The 14,468-nt window shown below is 43.3% G+C and overlaps 1 pseudogene; it reads left to right on the forward strand.

Moving 5' to 3' along the window:
- Positions 1-3,552: 3,552 nt before the first annotated feature.
- On the forward strand, positions 3,553-5,866 carry LOC125555408 (annotated as a pseudogene).
- The last annotated feature ends 8,602 nt before the right edge of the window (positions 5,867-14,468 follow it).

The raw sequence follows: 14,468 nt of genomic DNA on the forward strand, positions 1-14,468 counted from the left end.
CTAGAGTGCTTGATAGCAAGGGGTCGACATGCATTCATGATAAATTAATTCTACTAATCAACGAACTCAAGGATCAGTACATTCATTAATTAACTGCATGTGCACTGTGAAGGATGGCCAAAACCATCACCGATGTGACCTGATTGAGTCGATTACACCATTGATGCCATAAAGTGACGCGAAAAATCAGTTTAGTGCTAAAACTTGCGGTATACATTAAACTGATGCCATAACTTGGCTTTGGCGTGCATATACAGTACAAATCACGTTTCTATATAAACACAGTGCTGATTAGGTGCGCCAACATGGCATAGGACCCGCTATCAGTGACTGGGCACAAAGAGGGCGTGTGCCTGCTATTTTGCAAAAAAACCTAAAAACAATTTTCACAAAAGAGGCCCCGACCCGGACGCAAGGGTCCACTTGTCAGTATGACAGAAATCTATACCTAATAATAGAGAGGCTATTGCTTCTAGCGACACGTCAAGGAAATTACCCCAAAGTTGCAAAATACAACCAACCAATGCCACCTGTAAGTGATAAAAAAATGTTTTACACCAGGGAATCCCTTGTGTGGACTGGACCATGCAGTAAGGACCTGCTATACTGCGCTCTGCGTGTCGGGAGAAGACGCGGCATTCTTTTTGGGGCGGCCCATGGGTGGCCAATTTTTAAAATTTCGTTTTTTTATTCTTTAGTTTAATTTATGTTTTCGTTTTTTCCTTTAAATAATTTGGAACTTGAAAAAGTTGCAAAAAATTATAAAAACACGAATTTTCAAATAAGAGTTTGATCAATCATAAAATATTTATAGAAACAAAAAATGTTTGTGATCTTCTAAAATATGTTTAGTTATTCAAAAAATGTTTGATTTTTCTAAAACAAGTATTTGGGAAATAAAAAATGTTCATGATTTTTAAAAAGTTTATCTGTTCAAAAATATTATTGAAATTGAACAAAATTTCGCTAATTCAAAAAATATTCATGAATGGAAAAATATCGTTAAAATTCAAAATAGTTATTCATAAAATGTTCGCTGATACAAAAAATGATCATGCATATCACAAATTGTTCGATAGATCAAAACAATGTTCGTTAATTTCATCAACTGTTCCACCAATTTCAAAAAACAAATTCGTCAATTCTAGAAATGTTTGCAGAATCAAGGAAATTATTTAGAAAAATGCTCACAATTTCAAAAATGTTTGCAAATAGTATAAAATCTTCATGAATTCAAACAATGTTATTGATTTTCAAAAATGTTCTAAAATTTGTAAAATTGTTCACGAATTTCAAGAATGTTCACGAGTTGAAGAAAATGTTCTTGATTTCAAAAATTGTTCATGATTGCACGAAATCGAGTCTGATAGTGTACCTCGCTGATCTGCAACTAGTAGGTGCACTCGGCCAACAACCTGACCCGAGTACTTTTTAATGGACATTGGAGATTATGATTTTTTTTCCGTTACAATGTACAAGCACTTTTGCTAGTAATTGGACAAAAATCCGGATATACGGGAACTCGAACCGCTGACCTGCAACTAGTAGGTGCGCTCGGCCAACAACCTGACCCGAGTACTTTTCACGTTATAATCAGATACCACCACTATATATTCGTTTCACTCTAAGTGGGCTACAGTCCTTACGGCCTTGTTTTGCAATATTTGTTTTCAGAAATTTATATTATAATGTACTCCCTCCGTCCCAAAATAAGTGTCTTGAGCATAGTACAAATTTGTACTAGAGCTAGTACAAAGTTGAGACACTTATTTTGGAACGGAGGAAGTATGTAACTAATAATAATGCGTTATAAAATAATGTACATATAAACTAAGTAAGTTACATTGTAAAATAATCACGTATTGATTTAAAATTTAGCCATATAAAGAATTAATAAATTACCAAATTATTCATGTAATAATTTGCATACTGAATAAAAACATATATTCAACAAATGCTTATATAAGTTTAAAATTGTTCACAGTGTAAAAAATATATTTATGTAATATATAAAAGTATTCATGCTTTAAGAAAGTGTTTATTTTTCATATATTCTAATAAATGATTTTATAAGTTTAAAATGTTCACAGTTTAGAAAATATATTCATGTAGTATGTAAAGGTGTTCATGCCTTAAGAAATATCTATTTTCTATATATTTTCATAAATTCTTATGTAAATTTTCAAATATTCAAAGTTCTAACAAAATATTCATGTAGTATATAGAAGTGTTTATGCTTTAAGGAACATATATACATATAATATAAGAATAGTTGGCTGGGATTCAAAGCAGCTACATGTAGTCATCAGGTGCGAGTGGCCACCACTCCTCCCAGCAGCGTTACTTTTTTGGGAAATTATAAAATATATGTAAATTATATTCTTATGTTATAAATAATAATGAAATTGAATAATATTACATTATAAAAATATTCAAGTATTATTTCAAAAAATATCTATATAAATAAAAAGATTTATGTAGTATATAAATGTGTTCATTTTTATTTAAAAAATAGAACACACGGTTACAATTTACATGTATTTTATAACTGTTTTGAACATAAAGTGCAAAATGGGCCGCTGGGACTCCAGCTGGCTAAGCCAGAAAGGTTATATCAAAGAACATAAAGCACTGTTAGGGAGTGCGGATTGCTGGAGGCCGAGCTCCAGTGAGCTGGGTATTTTGAAAATACCAAAAAAAATTCAAAAGTTTCAAAAAAATTAGATTTTTTTTCCCATGGAAACATATATTTATTCCGCAGCAATGTGTTGATCGTCAAAAAATGTTGTGATTTCTAGGCTGTACAAAAAAGACAAATTTCAGGCCCAATAACAAAAATAAAAGGCCCATTTAGAAATGTATATTTGTCTTTTTTTCTATACGCCACATGTAAGAGTGTGATGCTGTGAAATTTTGCACATATGTAGGATACATGTGCATGTGTGTTCACAAATAAATTTGGAATTCATCGCTCTCCGAAAAAAATAAAATTTGAAAACGAGTTCGCTGGAGCTTGGCCTTCGTTGGCATTTCACTCATAACGTGAAATGTTCGTGCACTAGGTGGTTAGCAAAGCACAGCTGCTCGTTATGGGCCAGCGATTCGAATGCCGGCTTTCGCTAACTTTTAATTATTTATATGGTGCTGACAAGTGGGCCCTTGTGGCCGTGGCACGGAGTTTTTTGTGAGAAAAAAATTCAAGGCTGTTATTTGCAAAATAGCAGGCCACATATATTCTTTTTGCCATACAGTCGCTGACAGCAAGCCCCATGCCATGTGATGCGCCTAATCAACACCCGTTCATATATAAACGTGATATTCACTGTATATGCACGTCAAAACCAAGTTGTGACACGAGTTCAATGTACACCCCACGTTTTAGCACTGAACTGACTTTTCATGTCATGTTGTGGCATCAGTGGTGTAATTGACTCGACCTGTTTCTTTGATAAACAACATTTTTCATTCAATTGATATATCAAGCTGATACAATCACACCTCTGCGTAACCATCACACATCGATATATCGATATGAAACAAGACGCCGTTGCTTTCCTTCTGCCTGTTTTTCTATCTGAGAAGTATCTTGGAAGCAAGATCTCCTAATCTGGCTGGCTGGCTTATTTATACGGCAGGCCTCGACCCCTCTGCTTCTTGCACCAGCCACCTGGAGATTTTTAAGTAAGAGATTGATGGAGGCAAATAGGCCTCAGCAGGAGCAGAAGGCCATCAGCATGGAGAAGATGGCGCCGGTGAGGGTCGCGTCGGAGGAGGCCGAGTCGTCTTCGTCGGACGCCGGTGATGGCGAGGAGGCGGGCGGTGTCCACAACCACCACGGATGGCGAGGAGGCGGGCCGTACGTCATAGGTGCTTTTGCCTACCTGCCTCCGTTTTTCTTTTCCTTGAACTGCATGCGCTACTGTCTTCTTCTTCGTCTTCTTGGCTGGATCTCAACAAACTTTGTACACACCACGAATGACCAGTCTGCTGAAACGGCTGAAAAGGCACTCAGGAGTATGTAGAGACGGATGATGACAATAATTCAGTTAGTTGTTTACCTTTGCTTGCTACCAGTTGTTGCTAGCTAACGACAAATTGCCATGCTACCCGAAAAAAAAAGACAAATTGCCATGCCGTGCCGTGCCATGACAACATGTTGCACTGAGCTATTAGACAACAATTTGCAAGTGGGAACAGAATATCACAAAAATTAAATGCTGTTAATTTTTGGTGAATTAATTTTCTACAAGTAATACTAAGATAATATGGAGTTATTGTCTCAGGGAACGAGACGTTCGAGAAGCTTGGGACGATCGGGGCGTTGTCCAACATGCTGGTGTACTTAACAACGGTGTACCACATGCCAAGCGTCAACGCTGCCACCCTCCTCAACGTCTTCTCTGGCACCAGCAACCTCGCCACCGTCTTGGGCGCATACATCAGTGACACCTGCCTCGGTCGCTACACCACCATCGCCGCTGCCACCATGTCCTCCTTCGTCGGCATGCTCATCCTCACCCTCACAGCCGCTATCCACACCCTCCATCCTCCGGCATGCAACACATCCAAGGGGCAAAAGTGCGAGGGTCCCAATTGTTCCCAGCTTGCCACCATACTATTGTCATTCTTCTTCCTAGTTGCCGGTGCTGGAGGCATCCGACCATGCAACCTCGCCTTCGGGGCCGACCAGTTCAACCCGCACACCGCCGATGGCCGCCGAGGCATCGCCAGCTTCTTCAATTGGTACTATTTCACCTTCACTGTTGCCATGATGCTCTCCGCCACGGTAATCATCTATCTTCAAAGCAACGTCAATTGGGCGTTGGGGCTCGCAGTGCCCGCCGCGCTCATGGGCCTTTCTTGCATCGTATTCTTCATGGGCACTCGCCTCTACGTCCGTGTACGCCCCGAGGGCAGCCCCTTCACAAGCTTCGCCCAGGTCCTCGTCGCCGCTGCTCTCGCAAGCGCCACCTTCGGCGACCTAGCGGCACTGCCGAGCTGTTCGACCCGCCACACCGAAGCAAGCTAGTCTCCAAGCTTGCCTTCACCGACCAGTTCACGTGCTTGGACAAGGCGGCATTGCGGACCCCTCAGGACGCATTGTGCTCCGATGGGAGGATACCGGCAGATCCGTGGAGGCTATGCACGATGCAACAGGTGGAGGAGGTGAAGTGTCTTGCACGCATCATCCCAGTGTGGTTGTCGGGGGTCATCTACTTCATCGTCCTCACCCAGCTGGGCACATAGGTCGTGCTCCAGGCGGCGCAGACCGACCGCCGGATCAGCAACTCCAGCAGCTTCCAGATCCCTCAAGGCTCCGTTGTCGTCTTTCAGATGCTCTCCCTTGCATGACTGGTTCGTGGTGCCGACGCTCCGCCGCTTCACGAAGCGCGATGGTGGCATCACACTGCTCCAGCGGATTGGCATCGGCCTGGCGCTGTCAGTGGCGACGATGCTGGTGTCAGTGGCTGTGGAGCAGTGTGGCGCAGCAGCAGCTTCTGGCAGGCTTATCTGAGGCCTTTGGCGCCATCGGGCAAATCGAGTTCTACTACCGGCAGTTCCCAGAGAACATGAGGAGTGTAGCTGGGGCGCTCCACTTCCTGGGGTTTGCATTGGCAAGCTATGAGAGCGGGCTGATGGTGGTGGTGGTGCACCGGGCGACGCGTGGCCACGACGGGGGGCCGGACTGGCTGGCACAGGACCTGGACCAGGGGAGGGTGGACCTATTCTACCTGGTCACAGCCGTCATTGCCACTATAAACCTTGTCTACTTTGTGATTTGCGCGCGGTGGTATATGTTCAAGAAATCCGGCGATGATCACGCCGGGGCTGGCGATGTGTGCCTGGGTATTTGATACTGGTTCTGTTGCTATTATTTGCAACTCGAAACAGGGACTACGGATTAAGCGAAGATTGGCTAAGGACGAGGTGACGATGCGCATGGGAAATGGTTTCAAAGTCGATGTGATCGCCGTCGGCATGCTACCTCTACATCTACCTTCAGGATTAGTTTTAGACCTGAATAATTGTTATTTGGTGCCAGCGTTAAGCATGAACATTATATCTGGATCTTGTTTGGTGCGAGACGGTTATTCATTTAAATCTGAGAATAATGGTTGTTCTATTTACACGAGTAATATTTTTTATGGTCATGCACCCTTGAAGAGTGGTCTATTTTTGTTGAATCTCGATAGTAGTGATACACATATTCATAATATTAAAGCCAAAAGATGCAGAGTTGATAATGATAGTACAACTTATTTGTGGCACTGCAGTTTGGGTCATATTGGTGTAAAGCGCATGAAGAAACTCCATACTGATGGACTTTTGAAATCACTTGATTATGAATCACTTGGTACTTGCGAACCATGCCTCATGGGCAAGATGACTAAAACTCCGTTCTCCGAAACAATGGAGCGAGCAACAGATTTATTAGAAATAATACATACTGATGTATGCAGTCTGATGAATATTGAGGCTCACGGCGGGTATCGTTATTTTATGACCTTTACAGATGATTTAAGTAGATATTGGTATATCTACTTGATGAAACATAAGTCCGAAACATTTGAAAAGTTCAAAAAATTTCAGAGTGAAGTGGAAAATCATCGTAACAAGAAAATAAAGTTTCTGCGATCTGATCGTGGAGGAGAATATTTGAGTTACGAGTTTGGTCTTCATTTGAAACAACGCGAAATAGTTTCCCAACTCACGCCACCCGGAACACCACATCGTAATGGTGTGTCCAAACGTCGTAACCGCACTTTATTAGATATGGTGCGATCTATGATGTCTCTTACTAATTTACCGCTATCGTTTTGGGGTTATGCTTTAGAGACGGGTGCATTCACGTTAAATAGGGCACCATCTAAATCCATTGAGACGACACCTTATGAACTATGGTTTGGCAAGAAACCCAAGTTGTCGTTTCTTAAAGTTTGGGGCTGCAATGCTTATGTGAAAAAGTTTCAACCTGATAAGCTCGAACCCAAGTCGGAGAAATGTATCTTCATAAGATACCCAAAGGAGACTATTGGGTACACCTTCTATCACAGATCCGAAGGCAAGACATTCGTTGCTAAGAATGGATCCTTTCTGGAGAAGGAGTTTCTCTCGAAAGAAGTGACTGAGAGGAAAGTAGAACTTGATGAGGTAACTGTACCTGCTCCCTTATTAGAAAGTAGTTCATCACAGAAATCAGTTCCTGTGACTCCTACACCAATTAGTGAGGAAGTGTTGGGGAACGTAGTAATTTCAAAAAATTTCCTACGCACACGCAAGATCATGGTGATGCATAGCAACGAGAGGGGAGAGTGTTGTCCACGTACCCTCGTAGACCGAAAGTGGAAGCGTTATGACAACGCAGTTGATGTAGTCGTACGTCTTCGCGACCCGACCGATCAAGCACCGAAACTACGCCACCTCCGAGTTCTAGCACACGTTCAGCTCGATGACGATCCCCGGACTCCGATCCAGCAAAGTGTCGGGGAAGAGTTCCGTCAGCACGACGACGTGGTGACGATCTTGATGTTCTATCATCACAGGGCTTCGCCTAAGCACCGCTACAATATTATCGAGGATTATGGTGGAGGGGGGCACCGCACACGGCTAAGAGAACGATCACAAAGATCAACTTGTGTCTATGGGGTGCCCCCTGCCCCCGTATATAAAGGAGTGGAGGAGGGGAGGGCCGGCCCTCTCTATGGCGCGCCCTAGGGGAGTCCTACTCCCACCGGGAGTGGGATTCCCCTTTTCCTAGTCCAACTAGGAGTCCTTCCAAGTAGTAGGAGTAGGAGACAAGGAAGGGGAAGAGGGAAGAGAAGGAAGGAGGGGGCGCCGCCCTTCCCCCTAGTCCAATTTGGACTAGTCAATGGGGGGGCGCGCGGCCTGCCTCTCCCTCTCCCCTAAAGCCCAATAAGGCCCATATACTTCTTCCCCCGTATTCCCGTAACTCCCCGGTACTCCGAAAAATACCCGAACCACTAGGAACCTTTCCAATGTCCGAATATAGTCGTCCAATATATCGATCTTTACGTCTCGGCCATTTCAAGACTCCTCGTCATGTCCCCGATCTCATCCGGGACTCCGAACTCCTTCGGTACATCAAAACTCATAAACTCATAATATAACTGTCATCGAAACCTTAAGCGTGCGGACCCTACGGGTTCGAGAACAATGTAGACATGACCGAGACACGTCTCCGGTCAATAAAAAATAGCGGAACCTCGATGCTCATATTGGCTCCTACATATTCTACGAAGATCTTTATCGGTCAGACCGCATAACAACATACGTTGTTCCCTTTGTCATCGGTATGTTACTTGCCCGAGATTCGATCGTCGGTATCTCAATACCTAGTTCGATCTCGTTATGGCAAGTCTCTTTACTCGTTTCGTAATACATCATCTCGCAACTAACTCATTAGTTGCAATGCTTGCAAGGCTTATGTGACGTGCATTACCGAGAGGGCCCAGAGATACCTCTCCGACAATCGGAGTGACAAATCCTAATCTCAAAATACGCCAACCCAACATGTACCTTTGGAGACACCTGTAGAGCTCCTTTATAATCACCCAGTTAAGTTGTGACATTTGGTAGCACACAAAGTGTTCCTCCGATAAACGGGAGTTGCATAATCTCATAGTCATAGGAACATGTATTGTTGGGGAACGTACTAATTTCAAAATTTTGCTACGCACACGCAAGATCATGGTGATGCATAGCAACGAGAGGGAAGAGTGTGATCTACGTACCCTTGTAGATCGATAGCGGAAGCGTTATGACAACGCGGTTGATGTAGTCATACGTCTTCACGGCCCGACCGATCAAGCACCGAAACTACGGCACCTCCGAGTTTTAGCACACGTTCAGCTCGATGACGATCCCCGGACTCCGATCCAGCAAAGTGTCGGGGAAGAGTTCCGTCAGCACGACGGCGTGGTGACGATCTTGATGTACTACTGTCGCAGGGCTTCGCCTAAGCACCGCTACAATATTATCGAGGACTATGGTGGCAGGGGGCGCCGCACACGGCTAAGAATATGATCACGTGGATCAACTTGTGTGTTTCTGGGGTGCCCCTGCCTCCGTATATAAAGGTTCAAGAGAGGAGGAGGCCGGCCGGCCCCTATGGCGCGCCAAGGAGGAGTCCTCCTCCTAGTAGGAGTAGGACTCCTACTAGGAGGGGGAAAGAAGTGGGAGGGAGAGGAAAGGGGGCCGCCCCCCTCTCCTAGGTCCAATTCGGACCAGGGGGGAGGAGGCGTGCGGCCCACCTTTGGCTGCCCCTCTCTCTCTCCACTAAGGCCCATATGGCCCATTACTTCTCCCGGGGGGGTTCCGGTAACCCTCCGGCTCTCCGGTTTTCTCCGAAATCACCCGGAACACTTCCGTGTCCGAATATAGCCGTCCAATATATCATCTTTATGTCTCGACCCATTTCGAGAACTCCTCGTCATGTCCGTGATCACATCCGGACTCCGAACAAACTCGGTAATCAAAACATATAAACTCATAAATATAACCGTCATGGTAACGTTAAGCGTGCGGACCCTACGGGTTCGAGAACTATGTAGACATGACCGAGACACGTCTCCGATCAATAACCAATAACGGAACCTGGATGCTCATATTGGCTCCCACATATTCTACGAAGATCTTTATCGGTCAGACCGCATAACAACATACGTTGTCCCCTTTGTCATCGGTATGTTACTGGCCCGAGATTCGATCGTCGGTATCCAATACCTAGTTCAATCTCGTTACGGCAAGTCTCTTTACTCGTTCCGTAATACATCCCCGCAACTAACTCATTAGTTGCATTGCTTGCAAGGCTTAAGTGATGTGCATTACTGAGAGGGCCCAGAGATACCTCTCCGACAATCGGAGTGACAAATCCTAATCTCGAAATACGTCAACCCAACATGTACCTTTGGAGACACCTGTAGAGCACCTTTATAATCACCCAGTTACGTTGTGACGTTTGGTTGCACACAAAGTGTTCCTCCGGCACACGGGAGTTACATAATCTCATAGTCATAGGAACATGTATAAGTCATGAGAAAGCAATAGCAACATACTAAACGATCGTGTGCTAAGCTAATCGGAATGGGTCATGTCAATCAGATCATTCAACTAATGATGTGATCCCGTTAATCAAATGACAACTCTTTGTCCATGGTTAGGAAACATAACCATCTTTGATTAACGAGCTAGTCAAGTAGATGCATACTAGTGACACTCTGTTTGTCTATGTATTCACACATGTATTATGTTTCCGGTTAATACAATTCTAGCATGAATAATAAACTTTTATCATGATATAAGGAAATAAATAATAATTTTATTATTGCCTCCTAGGGCATATTTCCTTCAGTCCTCCCACTTGCACTAGAGTCAATAATCTAGATTACAGTAATGATTCTAACACCCATGGAGCTTGGTGCTTGATCATGTTTTGCTCGTGAGAGAGGCTTAGTCAACGGGTCTGCTAACATTCAGATCCGTATGTATCTTGCAAATCTCTATGTCTCCCTCCTTGACTTGATCGCAGATGGAATTGAAGCGTCTCTTGATGTGCTTGGTTCTCTTGTGAAATCTGGATTCCTTTGCCAAGGCAATTGCACCAGTATTGTCGCAAAAGATTTTCATTGGACCCGATGCACTAGGTATGACACCTAGATCGGATATGAACTCCTTCATCCAGACTCCTTCGTTTGCTGCTTCCGAAGCAGCTATGTACTCTGCTTCACATGTAGATCCCGCCGACGCTTTGTTTAGAACTGCACCAACTGACAGCTCCACCGTTTAATGTAAACACGTATCCGGTTTGCGATTTAGAATCGTCCGGATCAGTGTCAAAGCTTGCATCAACGTAACCTTTACGATGAGCTCTTTGTCACCTCCATATACGAGAAACATATCCTTAGTCCTTTTCAGGTATTTCAGGATGTTCTTGACCGCTGTCCAGTGATCCACTCCTGGATTACTTTGGTACCTCCCTGCTAAACTTATAGCAAGGCACACATCAGGTCTGGTACACAGCATTGCATACATGATAGAGCCTATGGCTGAAGCATAGGGAACATCTTTCATTTTCTCTCTATCTTCTGCAGTGGTCGGGCATTGAGTCTGACTCAACTTCACACCTTGTAACACAGGCAAGAACCCTTTCTTTGCTTGATCCATTTTGAACTTCTTCAAAATCTTGTCAAGGTATGTGCTTTGTGAAAGTCCAATTAAGCGTCTTGATCTATCTCTATAGATCTTTATGCCTAATATGTAAGCAGCTTCACCGAGGTCTTTCATTGAAAAACTCTTATTCAAGTATCCCTTTATGCTATCCAGAAATTCTATATCATTTCCAATCAGTAATATGTCATCCACATATAATATCAGAAATGCTACAGAGCTCCCACTCACTTTCTTGTAAATACAGGCTTCTCCGAAAGTCTGTATAAAACCAAATGCTTTGATCACACTATCAAAGCGTTTATTCCAACTCCGAGAGGCTTGCACCAGTCCATAAATGGATCGCTGGAGCTTGCACACTTTGTTAGCTCCCTTTGGATCGACAAAACCTTCCGGTTGCATCATATACAACTCTTCTTCCAGAAATCCATTCAGGAATGCAGTTTTGACATCCATCTACCAAATTTCATAATCATAAAATGCGGCAATTGCTAACATGATTCGGACAGACTTAAGCATCGCTACGGGTGAGAAGGTCTCATCGTAGTCAACCCCTTGAACTTGTCGAAAACCTTTTGCAACAAGTCGAGCTTTGAGACAGTAACATTACCGTCAGCGTCAGTCTTCTTCTTGAAGATCCATTTATTCTCAATTGCTTGCCGATCATCGGGCAAGTCAACCAAAGTCCATACTTTGTTCTCATACATGGATCCCATCTCAGATTTCATGGCTTCAAGCCATTTTGCGGAATCTGGGCTCACCATCGCTTCTTCATAGTTCGTAGGTTCATCATGATCTAGCAGCATGATTTCCAGAACAGGATTACCGTACCACTCTGGCGTGGTCTCACTCTGGTTGATCTACGAGGTTCAGTAGTATCTTGTTCTGAAGTTTCATGATCATTATCATTAGCTTCCTCACTAATTGGTGTAGGTGTCGCAAGAAACAGTTTTCTGTGATGTACTACTTTCCAATAAGGGAGCAGGTACAGTTACCTCATCAAGTTCTACTTTTCCTCCCACTCACTTCTTTCGAGAGAAACTCCTTCTCTAGAAAATTTCCGAGTTTAGCAACAAAAGTCTTGCCTTCGGATCTGTGATAGAAGGTGTATGCAATAGTTTCCTTTGTATATCCTATGAAGACACATTTCTCCGATTTGGGTTCGAGCTTATCAGGTTGAAGCTTTTTCACATAAGCATCGCAGCCCCCAACTTTAAGAAATGGCAACTTTGGTTTCTTGCCAAACCATAGTTCATAAGGCGTCGTCTCAACGGATTTCGATGGTGCCCTGTTTAACGTGAATGCGGCCGTCTCTAAAGCATAACCCCAAAACGATAGCAGTAAATCAGTAAGAGACATCATAGATTGCACCATATCTAGTAAAGTACGATTACGACGTTCGGACACACCATTACGTTGTGGTGTTCCGGGCGGCGTGAGTTGCGAAACTATTCCGCATTGTTTCAAATGTACACCAAACTCGTAACTCAAATATTCTCCTCCACGATCAGATCGTAGAAACTTTATTTTCTTGTTACGATGATTTTCAACTTCACTCTGAAATTCTTTGAACTTTTCAAATGTTTCAAACTTATGTTTCATTTAGTAGATATACCCATATCTGCTTAAGTCATCTGTGAAGGTGAGAAAATAACGATATCCGCCACGAGCCTCAACATTCATTGGACCACCATACATCTGTATGTATGATTTCCAACAAATCTGTTGCTCTCTCCATAGTACCGGAGAACGGTGTTTTAGTCATCTTGCCCATGAGGCACGGTTCGCAAGTACCAAGTGATTCATAATCAAGTGGTTCCAAAAGTCCATCAGTATGGAGTTTCTTCATGCGCTTTACACCGATATGACCTAAACGGCAGTGCCACAAATAAGTTGCACCATCATTATCAACTCTGCATCTTTTGGCTTCAACATTATGAATATGTGTATCACTACTATCGAGATTCAATAAGAATAGACCACTCTTCAAGGGTGCATGACCATAAAAGATATTACTCATATAAATAGAACAACCATTATTCTCTGATTTAAATGAATAACCGTCTCGCATTAAACAAGATCCAGATATAATGTTCATGCTCAACGCTGGCACCAAATAACAATTATTTAGGTCTAATACTAATCCCGAAGGTAGATGTAGAGGTAGCGTGCCGACTGCGATCACATCGACTTTGGAACTGTTTCCCACGCACATCGTCACCTCGTCCTTAGCCAATCTTCGCTTAATCCGTAGTCCCTGTTTCGAGTTGCAAATATTAGCAACAGAACCAGTATCAAATACCCAGGTGCTACTGCGAGCATTAGTAAGGTACACATCAATAACATGTATATCACATATACCTTTGTTCACCTTGCCATCCTTCTTATCCGCCAAATACTTGGGGCAGTTCCGCTTTCAGTGACCAGTCTGCTTGCAGTAGAAGCACTCAGTTTCAGGCTTAGGTCCAGACTTGGGTTTCTTCTCTTGAGCAGCAACTTGCTTGCTGTTCCTTTTGAAGTTCCCCTTCTTCTTCCCTTTGCCCTTTTTCTTGAAACTAGTGGTCTTGTTGACCATCAACACTTGATGCTCCTTTTTGATTTCTACCTCCGCAGCTTTCAGCATTGCGAAGAGCTCAGGAATAGTCTTATTCATCCCTTGCATATTATAGTTCATCACGAAGCTCTTGTAGCTTGGTGGCAGTGATTGGAGAATTCTGTCAATGACGCAATCATCTGGAAGATTAACTCCCATCTGAATCAAGTGATTATTATACCCAGACATTTTGAGTATATGCTCACTGACAGAACTGTTCTCCTCCATCTTGCAGCTATAGAACTTATTGGAGACTTCATATCTCTCAATCCGGGCATTTGCTTGAAATATTAACTTCAACTCCTGGAACATCTCATATGCTCCATGACGTTCAAAACGTCGTTGAAGTCCCGATTCTAAGCCGTAAAGCATGGCACACTGAACTATCGAGTAGTCATCAGCTTTGCTCTGCCAGATGTTCATAACATCTGGTGTTGCTCCAGCAGCAGGCCTGGCACCCAGCGGTGCTTCCAGGACGTAATTCTTCTGTGCAGCAATGAGGATAATCCTCAAGTTACGGACCCAGTCCGTGTAATTGCTACCATCATCTTTCAACTTTGCTTTCTCAAGGAACGCATTAAAATTCAACGGAACAACAACACGGGCCATCTATCTACAATCAAACATACATAAGCAAGATACTATCAGGTACTAAGTTCATGATAAATTTAAGTTCAATTAATCAAAT

The sequence above is a fragment of the Triticum urartu genome, chromosome 5, assembly GCF_003073215.2.
Source record: "Triticum urartu cultivar G1812 chromosome 5, Tu2.1, whole genome shotgun sequence".
Classification (NCBI taxonomy): Eukaryota; Viridiplantae; Streptophyta; class Magnoliopsida; order Poales; family Poaceae; genus Triticum; species Triticum urartu.